At 39.6% G+C, this 21,552-nt stretch overlaps 2 long non-coding RNA genes across 5 annotated transcripts in view; one reads left to right on the forward strand and one right to left on the reverse strand.

The window, feature by feature from the left end:
• The window catches only part of LOC119032215, a 1,052,400-nt gene that overhangs the window by 4,209 nt on the left and 1,026,639 nt on the right, over nucleotides 1–21,552 (forward strand). For all 4 annotated transcript variants that reach the window (XR_005078798.1, XR_005078797.1, XR_005078800.1 and 1 more), the window contains exons 2-8: nucleotides 369–461; nucleotides 6,040–6,107; nucleotides 6,202–6,372; nucleotides 11,169–11,236; nucleotides 11,331–11,501; nucleotides 16,404–16,484; nucleotides 16,574–16,732. This is a non-coding gene — a long non-coding RNA (uncharacterized LOC119032215). The remainder of the gene's footprint in view (nucleotides 1–368; nucleotides 462–6,039; nucleotides 6,108–6,201; nucleotides 6,373–11,168; nucleotides 11,237–11,330; nucleotides 11,502–16,403; nucleotides 16,485–16,573; nucleotides 16,733–21,552) is intronic.
• On the reverse strand, nucleotides 6,233–13,238 carry LOC119032223. The gene is made up of 4 exons (XR_005078815.1): nucleotides 13,020–13,238; nucleotides 7,887–8,113; nucleotides 6,489–6,577; nucleotides 6,233–6,359 (listed from the first exon to the last, which is right to left on the reverse strand). It is a non-coding gene; the product is annotated as an uncharacterized LOC119032223 (long non-coding RNA).

Genomic DNA, 21,552 nt, shown 5'->3' on the forward strand with positions numbered 1-21,552 from the left:
TTAATACATTTGGTTTCCTCATTCATTAAGTAGATTTTACAGTGCAGAGTGATTTGAGACTCCTGAAGTGTCATGTACATGGTTACTGCTATATCATTCTTTATAATAAAATTATAATCCTGTAAGAAATCCCCTTTTGCCAGATGTGCCTGTACACTGATTACATTTTCTTTTTTCCTGTTATAATCAATATATATATATGTATATATGTATGTGTGTGTGTATATATATATATATATATATATATATATATATATATGTATGTATATATATATATATATATACAAACATATATATACACACACACACACACCCATATATGCATGTAGTCATCATGTTATACTAAAGTGCTTTCTCCTCTCTCTTAGGTGAATAGTGGGACTTGTCTTTAGCTTCAGGTGGAACACCTCTGACCTGTATGGTGATTACACCTGGAGAGGAGAGACACCTGGTCCAGTAAGGTCAGTGCAATGGAGGTGCAAACATTAAAGGCAGAAAGTGTGAGATTTTTCAGTTGCTGTTCATTAATACTTTAGGATCAGTAAATTATTCTTCAGATTATTCGAGTCTCATTCACAGGTTGTTGAATACCGACAGTTTTGGTTGGCAGAAGCCAGTACAGTGTCATTGGTGGGACACTAGTCTCTCTCCCTCTTTTTCTGTTTGTCTTTAAAAGAAATAATTAAAAAGACAGACAAGTTCGCGAACAAGCGATGTACAAGTAACGTCAATGGAAAATAAAAGAAGGAAGTAAAAGTAGTATTTTAAATTAGTGCTATATTTTAGGCAGCTGACCTTGTTTCATTCCATTCATGTTGAATCTGTATTGTTTTCTGAGAGGAAATATAAACAGTATGTTTGTTTAGAGTGGCTGCATTTATTTGATCTAATATAAATTATATAAACATATTTTATTTAACATGTATATAGACAGTGTTCAGCCGAAACATTAAAACAACTGACTAGTGAAGTGAGCATTGATCATCTTGTTACAATCAAATGTTCTGCTTGGAAACTTTGTGTTCTGTCATTTCTGTGGATCCTCTTTGACAAACACCACCCACTCAAACCCCGTTCAGACCAACTACACCCTGTCATGGCAAAGAACCCACGGTGTCAAACTGGCCTCCTCATCCTCCAGATCCCACTTCAGTTGAGCATCCACGGGATGCGCCAGAACCAACTGCCATCCATGTTGGGCCCCCATGGATTGTTCTTGGCTCAGACTGCATCCAGTGGAAGCTCAGTTGGATTGAGATCTGGGGAATCTGGAGGTCAGGTTGACACTTTGAGCTCTTTCCCACGTTACTCGGGTCGTTCCTGAGCAGTTTTTACAGCGTTGCAGGTGCACTGTCCTGCTGGGGGGGCACTGCCACCAAGGAGTGCTGCTGCCATGAGGGGGTGTACTTGGTCTGCAGCTGTGTTTGGGTGACTGGTGTTTGTCAAAGAGACATCCACATGAATGCTAGGACTCGTGGTTTCACAGCCGAACATGGCATTGAAATACAATGATCAATGTTATTTATGTACTAATGTACTACATGTATGCTGCTACAGGCATACTTTTCCTTTTGGTTCTTTACAAAGCTGGATGTTTGCTAGTAAATGTAACCTTCCAGTTGACTTGCCACATTTATTTCATTTGTTTCATTTCATTGATTAAATATATTGGAAGCACCAATTAGTCACACAGTGAGAAAAAAAGTAGGGCGTGATCAGCAAACTCAGATTTAATTCTTCTTCTTCTTCTTATTGTTGTTGTTGTTATTCTTCTTATTATTTTATTATTTTATATTATTATCTTATTATTATTATACTTCTTATTATAATTATTATTTATGATTATTATTCTTGTACTTACTCTTCCGCTTATTATTATTATCATCATTCTTCTTTTTATTATTATTATTATTATTATTATTGTTATTATCATCATTCTTCTTTTTATTATTATTATTATCATCATTCTTCTTTTTATTATTATTATTATCATCATTCTTCTTTTTATTATTATTATTATTGTTGTTTTGTTGTTATTCTTCTTATTATTTTATTATTTTATATTATTATCTTATTATTATTATACTTCTTATTATAATAATTATTATTTATGATTATTATTCTTGTACTTACTCTTCCGCTTATTATTATTATCATCATTCTTCTTTTTATTATTATTATTATTATTATTATTATTGTTATTATCATCATTCTTCTTTTTATTATTATTATTATCATCATTCTTCTTTTTATTATTATTATCATCATTCTTCTTTTTATTATTATTATTATTGTTGTTTTGTTGTTATTATTCTTATTCTTTTTTATTCTTCTTATTATTATTCTTATTATTATTTTAAATTATGCATGGAAATGTACATAAAAAAATCTGCTGCATTGAGAATCGGTTCGTAATCGAATCGAATCATGAGGTGCCAAGAGATTCCCACCTCTAGTAGAAGTGCAGCGAATTGAGAGCTACAACAACAGCAGAACTGAGCGGAGACTCTAGGGACAAAAGTTCGGTAACAGCAATCCAGTTGTTAGTGGTCTGCCAGGCAAACCTGATGTTATGATTGTAAGTTAAAATTTAACTAGACCGGACTTCAGCTATCTTCAATGGCAAATGCCCGAGTGCTGTCCATCAGAGCTGTAAGCAGTGGTTTCCATGAATGGCAGTAGTCAGGCCTTTGATCAGCCGCTGGTATTGGTAATAGCGTATCTTACGAGCCCTTGTGCGATCCCGCCAACTTACAGGTCCCTCATGTTCAGACACCTATGGTTGGTAGAAGCGTGCCCAAAGCGTGCGTTGTTTAGTTTGGGCCTCGGCCTGGCTAGGGACATGCTCAGGGCCACGGTAGAAGCTAGCCTGACGCCACTGTAACGGTTCGGGTCTCTGCCCTCATCTGTCCATGACGATTCCACTCGCGAGTTCAGTGCGCATGGACGCGATGCCTTTGCCTTGAAGATAATGTTGAACCTCTGTGAAAAAACAAATTAAAAAACAATTAAAATTAATTGAAATTCAAAAACAAAGTCAAAAACAATTAAAATTAATTGAAATTAAAAAACTAATTCAAAAACAATTGCAGGAATTCATTTTCTCTGCAAGTGTGTGCAACAGCATCCTGCTTGACAACACCAAGCAGAGATCATTACAAAGCTTTTACAGGGCCCTCGGCCTCAATGCCCAGCAGGCCACTAACAAGGATCCAATTGTTTTGTAGCGACGGTTTTTTGTTTGGAAGGAGCTGTTGTGGTCATGTTCTTGGTGGAAGTGTAGCGAGCTGCTAGCTACAAACAGCTTGAGTGATTGTTAGTTATAATCGTATTGAAGGTTTGTTTTCAGTTCAGGTACGTCTCCACTCGAGCGTCCAAATGTGCGTTCAGAGAGTGCTCGATCAGCTTTATGAAACCTTGGAAGTTGTTTTGCTAGAGAAACATTGTGGCGTAAAGCTTTTCAGGTTAACAGTGTTAGCTAACCAATGTTGAGTGCAGTAAGCTAAGACAACCAGTTAACCCATGTAGAGTTCTAGACACGGAAGTCCAGTAACAGCAATCCAGTTGTAAATTTGTCTGCTAGGCAAGCGGCTCACGTCAAAACCCACGGGATTCAAGGAGCGTTTTTACAGCTACTGGATAAACACAAAAATATATATATAAAAAATATATCTTGTAATAAAATGTATATGAAAATACAAGTCTTTTTAGGGTGAACAACTCGACTCTCTGTGAGTCCTGTTAATAGCCCACTAAATGCGTTATTTGACGACCTGAGAATGAGACTCAAAAATCAGCTGTCTTTTTACAGAATTACTCTATGAGTATGCCGACATCAGGCAATTAATCAATTTATTAATAAGAGACCTCCATAATGCATGACACTGGCATGTCTGACATTTCCTCTCTAATTTCTCAACTTTCTGCTTTTAATGCTAGATAATTTAATCTATAATAATATATAATGTTTGATCAGCCAATATTTAATTTTGATTATATGAATCAGCAAAGTAACTAGTAACTAAACCTGTTACACAAAGTGCAGTGAAAGTATGAATAATATAGTTCAAAAATCAATTTATGCAAAATATTAAAAGTAATTAATGTGTATATCTATACTGTTCAGCCAAAACATTAAAACAACTGACTAGTGAAGTGAGCATTGATCATCTTGTTTCAATCAAATGTTCTGCTTGGAAACTTTGAGTTCTGTCATTTCTGTGGATCCTCTTTGACAGACACCACCCACCCAAACCCCGTTCAGACCAACTACACCCCGTCATGGCAAAGAACCCAAGGTGTCAAACTGGCCTCCTCATCCTCCAGATCCCACTTCAGGTGAGCATCCACGGGATGCACCAGAACCAACTGCCATCCATGTTGGGGCCACCATGGATTGTTCTTGGCTCAGACTGCATCCAGTGGAAGCTCAGTTGGATTGAGATCTGGGGAATCTGGAGGCCAGGTTGACACTTTGAGCTCTTTCCCACGTTCCTCAGGTCATTTCTGAGCAGTTTTTACAGCGTTGCAGGTGCACTGTCCTGCTGGGGGGGCACTGCCACTAAGGAGTGCTGCTGCCATGAGGGGGTGCACTTGGTCTGCAGCTGTGTTTGGGTGGCTGGTGTTTGTCAAAGAGACATCCACATGAATGCTAGGACTCATGGTTTCACAGCCGAACATGACATTGGAACACAATGATCAATGTTATTTATTTCGCCTGTCACTGGTTCTAATGTTGTGGCTCTCAGTGTATACACATGTGAAATTCTTTTTACAAATACACTCAAAATCTCCACAAATAAACACAAAACTTCCACAAATACAGTCAAAATCTCCACAAATAAACACAAAACGTCCACAAATACACTCAAAACCTCCACAAATAAGCACAAAACTTCCACAAATACACTCAAAACCTCCACAAATAAACACAAAACTTCTACAATACACTCAAAATCTCCCAAAAAAGACTAAAAGACTTAATAATAATGACACACAAAATAACCATAAATACACAAAAAAACTCCACAAAACTTCACAAATTCACAAAAAATCTTCGATAAATATACAAAAACTTCCACAGTGATGCAAAAAAGCCTCCACAATGACACACAAAACCTCCACAAATTCACTAAAAACTTCCACAAACACACTCAAAACCTCCACAAATAAACACAAAACCTCCACAAATACACTCAAAACCTCCACAAATAAACACAAAACCTCCACAAATACACTCAAAATCTCCACAAATAAACACAAAACTTCCACAAATACACTCAAAACCTCCACAAATAAACACAAAACTTCCACAAATACACTCAAAACCTCCACAAATACACTCAAAACCTCCACAAATAAATGGAAAACTTCCACAAATACACTTAAAACCTCCACAAATAAACACAAAACTTCCGCAGATCCACTCAAAACCTCCACAAATAAACACAAAACTTCCACAAATACACTCAAAACCTCCACAAATAAATACAAAACTTCCACAAATACACTTAAAACCTCCACAAATATACACAAAACTTCCACAAATACACTCAAAACCTCCACAAATACACTCAAAACCTCCACAAATATACTCAAAACTTCCACAAATACATTCAGAACCTCCACAAATAAACACAAAACTTCCACAATACACTCAAAATCTCCCAAAAAAGACTAAAAGACTTAATAATAATGACACACAAAATAACCATAAAGACACAAAAAACTCCACAAAACTTCACAAATTCACAAAAAATCTTTGATAAATATACAAAAACTTCCACAGTGATGCAAAAAAACCTCCACAATGACACAGAAAACCTCCACAAATTCACTAAAAACTTCCAGAACTACACAAAAACCTCCACAATGACAAACAAAACCTCCACAAATACAGAAAAACCTCCACAAATATACAAAAACTTCCACAAATATACTCAGACCTCAACAAATTCACAAAAAAACGTCCACAAAATCCCCACAAAACCTCCATAAAGAGACGTGAAACTACCACTGCTCTTCTTTCTCATCTTGCAGGTGACGGACGGTTTAAAGGACAAATCATCAAGACGAGACGAGCCCTCACAGGAGCCTGAAGGAAAAGTGTGAGTATCTTTCACCTGTACTTCACAACGGGGATCAAACATGGCTGATATACTGTATCTGCAGAGTACTGATGGTCACTGTTCATTTCTCCAGAACGAGAGCAGCCAGGAGCTGAAAGTGTGGGCAGAGGAACAGGATGCTGAGGACGAGTTGGAAGACGGTTCCCTGAACTGAATCCTGATTTCCCGTAATGGAGTTTTGTGGACTGACAGTTTGCTTGGTTGGTGCTCGGCCCAGGACTGGAGAGACAACTGGTCCAACAAGGTCAGTGCAATGGAGGTGCAAACATTAAAGGCAGAAAGTGTGAGATTTTTTAGTTGCTGTTCATTAATACTCCAGGATCAGTAAATGATTCTAGAGGATAGTCGAGTCTCACTCACAGGTCGTTGAATACCGACAGTTTTGGTTGCAGAAGCCAGTACAGTGTCACTGGTGGGACACTAGTCTCTCTCTCTCTTTTTCTGTTTGTCTTTTAAAAGAAATAATTAAAAAGGCAGACAAGTTTGCAAACAAGCGATGTACAAGTAACGTCAATGGAGAATAAAAGAAGGAAGTAAAAGTAGTATTTTAAATTAGTTTTACTAAGTGCTATATTATAGGCGGCTGACCTCGTTTCAGTCCAACATGTTAAATCTGTTTTGTTTTCTGAGAGGAAATATAAACAGTATGTCTGTGGCTGCATTTATTTGATCTAATTTATATATAATATAAATGATATAATCACATTTTATTTAACATGTATAAAGACAATGTTCAGCCGAAACATTAAAACAACTGGCGTTGGAACACAATGATCAATGTTATTTATGTACTAATGTACTACATGTATGCTGCTACAGGCATACTTTTCCTTTTGGTTCTTTGCAAAGCTGGATGTTTGCTAGCAAATGTAACCTTCCAGTTGACTTGCCACATTTATTTCATTTGTTTCATTGATTAAATATATTGGAAGCACCAATTAGTCACACAGTGAGAAAAAAAGTAGGGCGTGATCAGCAAACTCAGATTTAATTCTTCTTCTTCTTCTTATTGTTGTTATTCTTCTTCTTATTTTATTATTTTATATTATTATCTTATTATTATTATACTTCTTCTTATTATTATAATAATTATTATTTATGATTCTTATTCTTGTACTTACTCTTCCTCTTATTATTATCATCATTCTTCTTTTTATTATTATTATTATTATTATTATTATTATTATTACTATTATTATTATCATCATCATTCTTCTTTTTATTATTATTATTATCATCATTCCTCTTTTTATTATTATTATTATTATCATTCTTCTTTTTATTATTATTATTATTGTTGTTTTGTTGTTATTATTCTTATTCTTTTTTATTCTTCTTCTTATTATTCTTATTATTATTTTAAATTATGCATGGAAATGTACATAAAAAAATCTGCTGCATTGAGAATCGGTTCGTAATCGAATCGAATCATGAGGTGCCAAGAGATTCCCACCTCTAGTAGAAGTGCAGCGAATTGAGAGCTACAACAACAGCAGAACTGAGCGGAGACTCTAGGGACAAAAGTTCGGTAACAGCAATCCAGTTGTTAGTGGTCTGCCAGGCAAACCTGATGTTATGATTGTAAGTTAAAATTTAACTAGACCGGACTTCAGCTATCTTCAATGGCAAATGCCCGAGTGCTGTCCATCAGAGCTGTAAGCAGTGGTTTCCATGAATGGCAGTAGTCAGGCCTTTGATCAGCCGCTGGTATTGGTAATAGCGTATCTTACGAGCCCTTGTGCGATCCCGCCAACTTACAGGTCCCTCATGTTCAGACACCTATGGTTGGTAGAAGCGTGCCCAAAGCGTGCGTTGTTTAGTTTGGGCCTCGGCCTGGCTAGGGACATGCTCAGGGCCACGGTAGAAGCTAGCCTGACGCCACTGTAACGGTTCGGGTCTCTGCCCTCATCTGTCCATGACGATTCCACTCGCGAGTTCAGTGCGCATGGACGCGATGCCTTTGCCTTGAAGATAATGTTGAACCTCTGTGAAAAAACAAATTAAAAAACAATTAAAATTAATTGAAATTCAAAAACAAAGTCAAAAACAATTAAAATTAATTGAAATTAAAAAACTAATTCAAAAACAATTGCAGGAATTCATTTTCTCTGCAAGTGTGTGCAACAGCATCCTGCTTGACAACACCAAGCAGAGATCATTACAAAGCTTTTACAGGGCCCTCGGCCTCAATGCCCAGCAGGCCACTAACAAGGATCCAATTGTTTTGTAGCGACGGTTTTTTGTTTGGAAGGAGCTGTTGTGGTCATGTTCTTGGTGGAAGTGTAGCGAGCTGCCAGCTACAAACAGCTTGAGTGATTGTTAGTTATAATCGTATTGAAGGTTTGTTTTCAGTTCAGGTACGTCTCCACTCGAGCGTCCAAATGTGCGTTCAGAGAGTGCTCGATCAGCTTTATGAAACCTTGGAAGTTGTTTTGCTAGAGAAACATTGTGGCGTAAAGCTTTTCAGGTTAACAGTGTTAGCTAACCAATGTTGAGTGCAGTAAGCTAAGACAACCAGTTAACCCATGTAGAGTTCTAGACACGGAAGTCCAGTAACAGCAATCCAGTTGTAAATTTGTCTGCTAGGCAAGCGGCTCACGTCAAAACCCACGGGATTCAAGGAGTGTTTTTACAGCTACTGGATAAACACAAAAATATATATATAAAAAATATATCTTGAAATAAAATGTATATGAAAATACAAGTCTTTTTAGGGTGAACAACTTGACTCTCTGTGAGTCCTGTTAATAGCCCACTAAATGCGTTATTTGACGACCTGAGAATGAGACTCAAAAATCAGCTGTCTTTTTACAGAATTACTCTATGAGTATGCCGACATCAGGCAATTAATCAATTTATTAATAAGAGACCTCCATAATGCATGACACTGGCATGTCTGACATTTCCTCTCTAAGTTCTCAACTTTCTGCTTTTAATGCTAGATAATTTAATCTATAATAATATATGTTTGATCAGCCAATATTTAATTTTGATTATATGAATCAGCAAAGTAACTAGTAACTAAACCTGTTACACAAAGTGCAGTGAAAGTATGAATAATATAGTTCAAAAATCAATTTATGCAAAATATTAAAAGTAATTAATGTGTATATCTATACTGTTCAGCCAAAACATTAAAACAACTGACTAGTGAAGTGAGCATTGATCATCTTGTTTCAATCAAATGTTCTGCTTGGAAACTTATGAGTTCTGTCATTTCTGTGGATCCTCTTTGACAGACACCACCCACCCAAACCCCGTTCAGACCAACTACACCCCGTCATGGCAAAGAACCCAAGGTGTCAAACTGGCCTCCTCATCCTCCAGATCCCACTTCAGGTGAGCATCCACGGGATGCACCAGAACCAACTGCCATCCATGTTGGGGCCACCATGGATTGTTCTTGGCTCAGACTGCATCCAGTGGAAGCTCAGTTGGATTGAGATCTGGGGAATCTGGAGGCCAGGTTGACACTTTGAGCTCTTTCCCACGTTCCTCAGGTCATTTCTGAGCAGTTTTTACAGCGTTGCAGGTGCACTGTCCTGCTGGGGGGGCACTGCCACTAAGGAGTGCTGCTGCCATGAGGGGGTGCACTTGGTCTGCAGCTGTGTTTGGGTGGCTGGTGTTTGTCAAAGAGACATCCACATGAATGCTAGGACTCATGGTTTCACAGCCGAACATGACATTGGAACACAATGATCAATGTTATTTATTTCGCCTGTCACTGGTTCTAATGTTGTGGCTCTTAGTGTATACACATGTGAAATTCTTTTTACAAATACAGTCAAAATCTTCACAAATAAACACAAAACTTCCACAAATACAGTCAAAATCTCCACAAATAAACACAAAACGTCCACAAATACACTCAAAACCTCCACAAATAAGCACAAAACTTCCACAAATACACTCAAAACCTCCACAAATAAACACAAAACTTCTACAATACACTCAAAATCTCCCAAAAAAGACTAAAAGACTTAATAATAATGACACACAAAATAACCATAAATACACAAAAAAACTCCACAAAACTTCACAGATTCACAAAAAATCTTCGATAAATATACAAAAACTTCCACAGTGATGCAAAAAAGCCTCCACAATGACACACAAAACCTCCACAAATTCACTAAAAACTTCCACAAATACACTCAAAACCTCCACAAATAAACACAAAACCTCCACAAATACACTCAAAACCTCCACAAATAAACACAAAACCTCCACAAATACACTCAAAATCTCCACAAATAAACACAAAACTTCCACAAATACACTCAAAACCTCCACAAATAAACACAAAACTTCCACAAATAAACTCAAAACTTCCACAAATACACTCAAAACCTCCACAAATAAATACAAAAATTCCACAAATACACTCAAAACCTCCACAAATACACTCAAAACTTCCACAAATACACTCAAAACCTCCACAAATAAATACAAAACTTCCACAAATACACTCAAAACCTCCACAAATAAATACAAAACTTCCACAAATACACTCAAAACCTCCACAAATTAACACAAAACTTCCACAAATACACTCAAAACCTCCACAAATACACTCAAAACCTCCACAAATATACTCAAAACTTCCACAAATACATTCAGAACCTCCACAAATAAACACAAAACTTCCACAATACACTCAAAATCTCCCAAAAAAGACTAAAAGACTTAATAATAATGACACACAAAATAACCATAAAGACACAAAAAACTCCACAAAACTTCACAAATTCACAAAAAATCTTTGATAAATATACAAAAACTTCCACAGTGATGCAAAAAAACCTCCACAATGACACAGAAAACCTCCACAAATTCACTAAAAACTTCCAGAACTACACAAAAACCTCCACAATGACAAACAAAACCTCCACAAATACAGAAAAACCTCCACAAATATACAAAAACTTCCACAAATATACTCAGACCTCAACAAATTCACAAAAAAACGTCCACAAAATCCCCACAAAACCTCCATAAAGAGACGTGAAACTACCACTGCTCTTCTTTCTCATCTTGCAGGTGACGGACGGTTTAAAGGACAAATCATCAAGACGAGACGAGCCCTCACAGGAGCCTGAAGGAAAAGTGTGAGTATCTTTCACCTGTACTTCACAACGGGGATCAAACATGGCTGATATACTGTATCTGCAGAGTACTGATGGTCACTGTTCATTTCTCCAGAACGAGAGCAGCCAGGAGCTGAAAGTGTGGGCAGAGGAACAGGATGCTGAGGACGAGTTGGAAGACGGTTCCCTGAACTGAATCCTGATTTCCCGTAATGGAGTTTTGTGGACTGACAGTTTGCTTGGTTGGTGCTCGGCCCAGGACTGGAGAGACAACTGGTCCAACAAGGTCAGTGCAATGGAGGTGCAAACATTAAAGGCAGAAAGTGTGAGATTTTTTAGTTGCTGTTCATTAATACTCCAGGATCAATAAATGATTCTAGAGGATAGTCGAGTCTCACTCACAGGTCGTTGAATACCGACAGTTTTGGTTGGCAGAAGCCAGTACAGTGTCACTGGTGGGACACTAGTCTCTCTCTCTCTTTTTCTGTTTGTCTTTTAAAAGAAATAATTAAAAAGGCAGACAAGTTTGCAAACAAGCGATGTACAAGTAACGTCAATGGAGAATAAAAGAAGGAAGTAAAAGTAGTATTTTAAATTAGTTTTACTAAGTGCTATATTATAGGCGGCTGACCTCGTTTCAGTCCAACATGTTAAATCTGTTTTGTTTTCTGAGAGGAAATATAAACAGTATGTCTGTGGCTGCATTTATTTGATCTAATTTATATATAATATAAATGATATAATCACATTTTATTTAACATGTATAAAGACAATGTTCAGCCGAAACATTAAAACAACTGGCGTTGGAACACAATGATCAATGTTATTTATGTACTAATGTACTACATGTATGCTGCTACAGGCATACTTTTCCTTTTGGTTCTTTGCAAAGCTGGATGTTTGCTAGCAAATGTAACCTTCCAGTTGACTTGCCACATTTATTTCATTTGTTTCATTGATTAAATATATTGGAAGCACCAATTAGTCACACAGTGAGAAAAAAAGTAGGGCGTGATCAGCAAACTCAGATTTAATTCTTCTTCTTCTTCTTATTGTTGTTATTCTTCTTCTTATTTTATTATTTTATATTATTATCTTATTATTATTATACTTCTTCTTATTATTATAATAATTATTATTTATGATTCTTATTCTTGTACTTACTCTTCCTCTTATTATTATTATCATCATTCTTCTTTTTATTATTATTATTATTATTATTATTATTATTATTATTACTATTATTATTATCATCATCATTCTTCTTTTTATTATTATTATTATCATCATTCCTCTTTTTATTATTATTATTATCATCATTCTTCTTTTTATTATTATTATTATTGTTGTTTTGTTGTTATTATTCTTATTCTTTTTTATTCTTCTTATTATTCTTATTATTATTTTAAATTATGCATGGAAATGTACATAAAAAAATCTGCTGCATTGAGAATCGGTTCGTAATCGAATCGAATCATGAGGTGCCAAGAGATTCCCACCTCTAGTAGAAGTGCAGCGAATTGAGAGCTACAACAACAGCAGAACTGAGCGGAGACTCTAGGGACAAAAGTTCGGTAACAGCAATCCAGTTGTTAGTGGTCTGCCAGGCAAACCTGATGTTATGATTGTAAGTTAAAATTTAACTAGACCGGACTTCAGCTATCTTCAATGGCAAATGCCCGAGTGCTGTCCATCAGAGCTGTAAGCAGTGGTTTCCATGAATGGCAGTAGTCAGGCCTTTGATCAGCCGCTGGTATTGGTAATAGCGTATCTTACGAGCCCTTGTGCGATCCCGCCAACTTACAGGTCCCTCATGTTCAGACACCTATGGTTGGTAGAAGCGTGCCCAAAGCGTGCGTTGTTTAGTTTGGGCCTCGGCCTGGCTAGGGACATGCTCAGGGCCACGGTAGAAGCTAGCCTGACGCCACTGTAACGGTTCGGGTCTCTGCCCTCATCTGTCCATGACGATTCCACTCGCGAGTTCAGTGCGCATGGACGCGATGCCTTTGCCTTGAAGATAATGTTGAACCTCTGTGAAAAAAACAAATTAAAAACAATTAAAATTAATTGAAATTCAAAAACAAAGTCAAAAACAATTAAAATTAATTGAAATTAAAAAACTAATTCAAAAACAATTGCAGGAATTCATTTTCTCTGCAAGTGTGTGCAACAGCATCCTGCTTGACAACACCAAGCAGAGATCATTACAAAGCTTTTACAGGGCCCTCGGCCTCAATGCCCAGCAGGCCACTAACAAGGATCCAATTGTTTTGTAGCGACGGTTTTTTGTTTGGAAGGAGCTGTTGTGGTCATGTTCTTGGTGGAAGTGTAGCGAGCTGCTAGCTACAAACAGCTTGAGTGATTGTTAGTTATAATCGTATTGAAGGTTTGTTTTCAGTTCAGGTACGTCTCCACTCGAGCGTCCAAATGTGCGTTCAGAGAGTGCTCGATCAGCTTTATGAAACCTTGGAAGTTGTTTTGCTAGAGAAACATTGTGGCGTAAAGCTTTTCAGGTTAACAGTGTTAGCTAACCAATGTTGAGTGCAGTAAGCTAAGACAACCAGTTAACCCATGTAGAGTTCTAGACACGGAAGTTCAGTAACAGCAATCCAGTTGTAAATTTGTCTGCTAGGCAAGCGGCTCACGTCAAAACCCACGGGATTCAAGGAGTGTTTTTACAGCTACTACAAGTCTTTTTAGGGTGAACAACTCGACTCTCTGTGAGTCCTGTTAATAGCCCACTAAATGCGTTATTTGACGACCTGAGAATGAGACTCAAAAATCAGCTGTCTTTTTACAGAATTACTCTATGAGTATGCCGACATCAGGCAATTAATCAATTTATTAATAAGAGACCTCCATAATGCATGACACTGGCATGTCTGACATTTCCTCTCTAAGTTCTCAACTTTCTGCTTTTAATGCTAGAAATTTAATCTATAATAATATATAATGTTTGATCAGCCAATATTTAATTTTGATTATATGAATCAGCAAAGTAACTAGTAACTAAACCTGTTACACAAAGTGCAGTGAAAGTATGAATAATATAGTTCAAAAATCAATTTATGCAAAATATTAAAAGTAATTAATGTGTATATCTATACTGTTCAGCCAAAACATTAAAACAACTGACTAGTGAAGTGAGCATTGATCATCTTGTTTCAATCAAATGTTCTGCTTGGAAACTTTGAGTTCTGTCATTTCTGTGGATCCTCTTTGACAGACACCACCCACCCAAACCCCGTTCAGACCAACTACACCCCGTCATGGCAAAGAACCCAAGGTGTCAAACTGGCCTCCTCATCCTCCAGATCCCACTTCAGTTGAGCATCCACGGGATGCACCAGAACCAACTGCCATCCATGTTGGGGCCACCATGGATTGTTCTTGGCTCAGACTGCATCCAGTGGAAGCTCAGTTGGATTGAGATCTGGGGAATCTGGAGGCCAGGTTGACACTTTGAGCTCTTTCCCACGTTCCTCAGGTCATTTCTGAGCAGTTTTTACAGCGTTGCAGGTGCACTGTCCTGCTGGGGGGGCACTGCCACTAAGGAGTGCTGCTGCCATGAGGGGGTGCACTTGGTCTGCAGCTGTGTTTGGGTGGCTGGTGTTTGTCAAAGAGACATCCACATGAATGCTAGGACTCATGGTTTCACAGCCGAACATGACATTGGAACACAATGATCAATGTTATTTATTTCGCCTGTCACTGGTTCTAATGTTGTGGCTCTCAGTGTATACACATGTGAAATTCTTTTCCAAAATCTTCACAAATAAACACAAAACCTCCACAAATACACTCAAAATCTCCACAAATAAACACAAAACTTCCACAAATACACTCAAAACCTCCACAAATACACTCAAAACCTCCACAAATAAACACAAAACTTCCACAAATACACTCAAAACCTCCACAAATACACTCAAAACCTCCACAAATAAATAGAAAACTTCCACAAATACACTCAAAACCTCCACAAATAAACACAAAACTTCCACAAATACACTCAAAACCTCCACAAATAAACACAAAACTTCCACAAATACACTCAAAACCTCCACAAATAAACACAAAACTTCCACAGATACACTCAAAACCTCCACAAATAAACACAAAACTTCCACAAATACACGCAAAACCTCCACAAATAAACACAAAACTTCCACAAATACACTCAAAACCTCCACAAATAAACAGAAAACTTCCACAAATACACTCAAAACCTCCACAAATAAACACAAAACTTCCACAAATAGACTCAAAACCTCCACAAATACACTCAAAACCTCCACAAATACACTCAAAACTTCCACAAATACATTCAAAACCTCCACAAATAAAGACAAAACTTCCACAATACACTCAAAATCTCCCAAAAAAGACTAAAAGACTTAATAATAATGACACACAAAATAACCATAAAAACACACAAAAAACACTCCACAAAACTTCACAAATTCACAAAAAATCTTCGATAAATATACAAAAACTTCCACAGTGATGCAAAAAAAGCCTCCACAATGAGACACAAAACCTCCACAAATTCACTAAAAACTTCCACAAATACACTCAAAACCTCCACAAATAAACACAAAACCTCCACAAATACACTCAAAACCTCCACAAATACACTCAAAACCTCCACAAATACACTCAAAACCTCCACAAATAAATACAAAACTTCCACAAATACACTTTAAACCTCCACAAATAAACACAAAACTTCCACAAATACACTCAAAACCTCCACAAATAAACACAAAACTTCCACAAATACACTCAAAACCTCCACAAATAAACACAAAACTTCCACAATACACTCAAAATCTCCCAAAAAAGACTAAAAGACTTAATAATAATGACACACAAAATAACCATAAATACATAAAAAAAAAACTCCACAAAACTTCACAAATTCACCAAAAATCTTCGATAAATATACAAAAACCTCCACAATGACACATAAAACCTCCACAAATTCACTAAAAACTTCCACAACTACATAAAAACCTCCACAATGACACACAAAACCTCCACAAATACACAAAAACCTCCACAAATATTATAACTTCCACAAATATACTCAGACCTCAACAAATTCACAAATAACGTCCACAAAATCCCCACAAAACCTCCATAAAGAGACGTGAAACTACCACTGCTCTTCTTTCTCATCTTGCAGGTGATGGACGGTTGAAAGGACAAATCATCAAGACGAGCCAAACATTGGAGACAAGCCGCCACAGGAGCCTGAAGGAAAAGTGTGAGTATCTTTCACCTGTACTTCACAAGGGGGATCAAACATGGCTGATATATCTGCAGAGTACTGATGGTCACTGTTCATTTCTCCAGAACGAGAGCAGCCAGGAGCTGAAAGTGTGGGCAGAGGAACAGGATGCTGAGGACGAGTTGGAAGATGGTTCGCTGATTTCCCGTAATGGAGTTTTGTTGACTGACAGTTTGCATGGTTGGTGCTTGGCCCAGGACTGGAGAGACAACTGGTCCAACAAGGTCAGTGCAATGGAGGTGCAAAAATTAAAGGTAGAAAGTGTGAGATTTTTCAGTTGCTGTTCATCAATACTCTAGGATCAGTGAAAAAGTGCAGCAAACCCAGGAGGCAAACTGCACAACACTGCAGCAGACCCAAAAGGAAAGTGTAAAACAGTGCAGTGAACCCCAAAAGGAAAGTGTAAAACAGTGTTGCAAACCCCAACAGGAGAGTGTAAAACAGTGCAGCAAACCCAGAAGGCAAACTGTACAACACTGCAGCAAACCCAACAGGAAAGTTTACAACAGGACAACAGTTCAGCAAACCCAACAGGAAAGCGTACAACAGGACAACAGTGCAGCAAACCCCAAAAGGAAAGCGTAAAACAATGCAGCAAACTCAGGAGGCAAACTGCACAGCATCGCACCAGACCCAACAGGAAAGTGTAAAACAGTGCAGCAAACCCAGATGGCAAACTGCACAACACTGCAGCAGACCCAACAGGAAAGTATAAAACAGAGCAGCAAACCCCAAAAGGAAAGTGTAAAACAGTGCAGCAAACCCAGAAGGCAAACTGTACAACACTGCAGCAAACCCAACAGGAAAGTTTACAACAGGACAACAGTTCAGCAAACCCAACAGGAAAGCGTACAACAGGACAACAGTGCAGCAAACCCCAAAAGGAAAGCGTAAAACAGTGCAGCAAACCCCATGAGGAAAGTGTAAAGCAGTGCAGCAAACTCATGAGGCAAACTGCACAGCACCGCACCAGACCCAACAGGAAGGTGTAAAACAGTGCAGCAAACCCCAAAAGGAAAGTGTAAAACAGTGCAGCAAACCCAGAAGGCAAACTGCACAACACTGCAGTAGACCCAACAGGAAAGTGTAAAACAGTGCAGCAAACCCAGAAGGCAACTGCACAGCACTGCAGCAGACCCAACAGGAGAGTGTAAAGCAGTGCAGCAAACCCAAAAGGAAAGTGTAGGTTGCAGATCAACTCCCTGTCAAACTTGCTTCCTCATTGTCCAGAACCCAATCCAGTTGAGCATCTATGGGATGCGCCAGAACCAACTGCCATCCATGTTGGTGGCCCCCATGGACTGTTCTTGGCTCAGACTGCATCCAGTGGAAGCTCAGTTGGATTGAGATCTGGGGAATCTGAAGGCCAGGTTGATGCCTTGAGCTCTTTTCCATATTCCCAGGGTTGTTCTTGAGCAGTTTTTGCAGTGTTGCAGGTGCAACACTGCAGCAAACCCAAAAGGCAAGTGTAAAACAGTGCAGCAAACCCCAAAAAGAAAGTGTAAGATAGTGCAGCAATCCCAGAAGGCAAACTGTACAACAGTTCAGCAAACCCAACAGGAAAGCGTACAACAGGACAACAGTGCAGCAAACCCCAAAAGGAAAGCGTAAAACAGTGCAGCAAACCCCATGAGGAAAGTGTAAAGCAGTGCAGCAAACTCATGAGGCAAACTGCACAGCACAGCACCACACCAGACCCAACAGGAAAGAGTAAAACAGTGCAGCAAACCCCATGAGGAAAGTGTAAAACAGTGCAGCAAACTCAGGAGGCAAACTGCACAGCACCGCACCAGACCCAACAGGAAAGTGTAAAACAGTGCAGCAAACCAGAAAAGGCAAACTGCACAACACTGCAGCAGACCCAACAGGAAAGTATAAAACAGTGCAGCAAACCCCAAAAGGAAAGTGTAAAACAGTGCAGGAAACCCAGAAGGCAAACTGTACAATACTGCAGCAAACCCAACAGGAAAGCATACAACAGGACAACAGTGCAGCAAACCCCATGAGGAAAGTGTAAAACAGTGCAGCAAACTCAGGAGGCAAACTGCACAGCACCGCACCAGACCCAACAGGAAAGTGTAAAACAGTGCAGCAAACCAGAAAAGGCAAACTGCACAACACTGCAGCAGACCCAACAGGAAAGTGTAAAACAGTGCAGCAAACCCAGAAGGCAAACTGCACAGCACTGCAGCAGACCCAACAGGAGAGTGTAAAGCAGTGCAGCAAACCCAAAAGGAAAGTGTAGGTTGCAGATCAACTCCCTGTCAAACTTGCTTCCTCATTGTCCAGAACCCAATCCAGTTGAGCATCTATGGGATGCGCCAGAACCAACTGCCATCCATGTTGGTGGCCCCCATGGATTGTTCTTGGCTCAGACTGCATCCAGTGGAAGCTCAGTTGGATTGAGATCTGGGGAATCTGAAGGCCAGGTTGACGCCTTGAGCTCTTTTCCATATTCCCAGGGTTGTTCTTGAGTAGTTTTTGAAGTGTTGCAGGCGCAACACTGCAGCAAACCCAAAAGGCAAGTGTAAAACAGTGCAGCAAACCCCAAAAAGAAAGTGTAAGATAGTGCAGCAATCCCAGAAGGCAAACTTTACAACAGTTCAGCAAACCCATCAGGAAAGCGTACAACAGGACAACAGTGCAGCAAACCCCAAAAGGAAAGCGTAAAACAATGCAGCAAACTCAGGAGGCAAACTGCACAGCACACCAGACCCAACAGGAAAGAGTAAAACAGTGCAGCAAACCCCATGAGGAAAGTGTAAAACAGTGCAGCAAACCCCAAAAGGAAAGTGTAAAACAGTGCAGCAAACCCAGAAGGCAAACTGTACAACACTGCAGCAAACCCAACAGGAAAGTTTACAACAGGACAACAGTTCAGCAAACCCAACAGGAAAGCGTACAACAGGACAACAGTGCAGCAAACCCCAAAAGGAAAGTGTAAAACAGTGCAGCAAACTCAGGAGGCAAACTGCACAGCACTGCACCACACCCAACAGGAAAGTGTAAAACAGTGCAGCAAACCCAGATGGCAAACTGCACAACACTGCAGAAAACCCAACAGGAAAGTTTACAACGGGACAACAGTTCAGCAAACCCAACAGGAAAGTGTACAACAGGACAACAGTGCAGCAAACCCCAAAAGGAAAGCGTAAAACAGTGCAGCAAACCCCATGAGGAAAGTGTAAAACAGTGCAGCAAACTCAGGAGGCAAACTGCACAGCACCGCACTAGACCGAACAGGAAAGTGTAAAACAGTGCAGCAAACCCCAAAAGGAAAGCGTAAAACAATGCAGGAAACTCAGGAGGCAAACTGCACAGCACCACACCAGACCCAACAGGAAAGAGTAAAACAGTGCAGCAAACCCCATGAGGAAAGTGTAAAACAGTGCAGCAAACTCAGGAGGCAAACTGCACAGCATCGCACCAGACCCAACAGGAAAGTGTAAAACAGTGCAGCAAACCCAGATGGCAAACTGCACAACACTGCAGCAGACCCAACAGGAAAGTGTAAAACAGTGCAGCAAACCCAGAAGGCAACTGCACAGCACTGCAGCAGACCCAACAGGAGAGTGTAAAGCAGTGCAGCAAACCCAAAAGGAAAGTGTAGGTTGCAGATCAACTCCCTGTCAAACTTGCTTCCTCATTGTCCAGAACCCAATCCAGCTGAGCATCTATGGGATGCGCCAGAACCAACTGCCATCCATGTTGGTGGCCCCCATGGATTGTTCTTGGCTCAGACTGCATCCAGTGGAAGCTCAGTTGGATTGAGATCTGGGGAATCTGAAGGCCAGGTTGACGCCTTGAGCTCCATATTCCCAGGGGCGTTCTTGAGTAGTTTTTGAAGTGTTGCAGGCGCAACACTGCAGCAAACCCAAAAGGCAAGTGTAAAACAGTGCAGCAAACCCCAAAAAGAAAGTGTAAGATAGTGCAGCAATCCCAGAAGGCAAACTGTACAACAGTTCAGCAAACCCAACAGGAAAGCGTACAACAGGACAACAGTGCAGCAAACCCCAAAAGGAAAGCATAAAACAATGCAGCAAACTCAGGAGGCAAACTGCACAGCACCACACCAGACCCAACAGGAAAGAGTAAAACAGTGCAGCAAACCCCATGAGGAAAGTGTAAAACAGTGCAGCAAACCCCAAAAGGAAAGTGTAAAACAGTGCAGCAAACCCAGAAGGCAAACTGTACAACACTGCAGCAAACCCAACAGGAAAGTTTACAACAGGACAACAGTTCAGCAAACCCAACAGGAAAGCGTACAACAGGACAACAGTGCAGCAAACCCCAAAAGGAAAGTGTAAAACAGTGCAGCAAACTCAGGAGGCAAACTGCATAGCACCGCACCAGACCCAACAGGAAAGTGTAAAACAGTGCAGCAAACCCAGATGGCAAACTGCACAACACTGCAGCAAACCCAACAGGAAAGTTTACAACGTGTGCAGCAAACCCCAAAAGGAAAGCGTAAAACAGTGCAGCAAACCCCATGAGGAAAGTGTAAAACAGTGCAGCAAACTCAGGAGGCAAACTGCACAGCACCGCACTAGACCGAACAGGAAAGTGTAAAACAGTGTAGCAAACCCCAAAAGGAAAGCGTAAAACAATGCAGCAAACTCAGGAGGCAAACTGCACAGCACCACACCAGACCCAACAGGAAAGAGTAAAACAGTGCAGCAAACCCCATGAGGAAAGTGTAAAACAGTGCAGCAAACCCAGAAGGCAAACTGCACAGCACTGCAGCAGACCCAACAGAGAGTGTAAAACAGTGCAGCAAACCAGAAAAGGCAAACTGCACAACACTGCAGCAGACCCAACAGGAAAGTGTAAAACAGTGCAGCAAACCCAGAAGGCAACTGCACAGCACTGCAGCAGACCCAACAGGAGAGTGTAAAGCAGTGCAGCAAACCCAACAGGAAAGTGTAGGTTGCAGATCAACTCCCTGTCAAACTTGCTTCCTCATTGTCCAGAACCCAATCCAGTTGAGCATCTATGGGATGCGCCAGAACCAACTGCCATCCATGTTGGTGGCCCCCATGGATTG

This window comes from Acanthopagrus latus, chromosome 14 (assembly GCF_904848185.1).
Source record: "Acanthopagrus latus isolate v.2019 chromosome 14, fAcaLat1.1, whole genome shotgun sequence".
Taxonomy (NCBI): Eukaryota; Metazoa; Chordata; class Actinopteri; order Spariformes; family Sparidae; genus Acanthopagrus; species Acanthopagrus latus.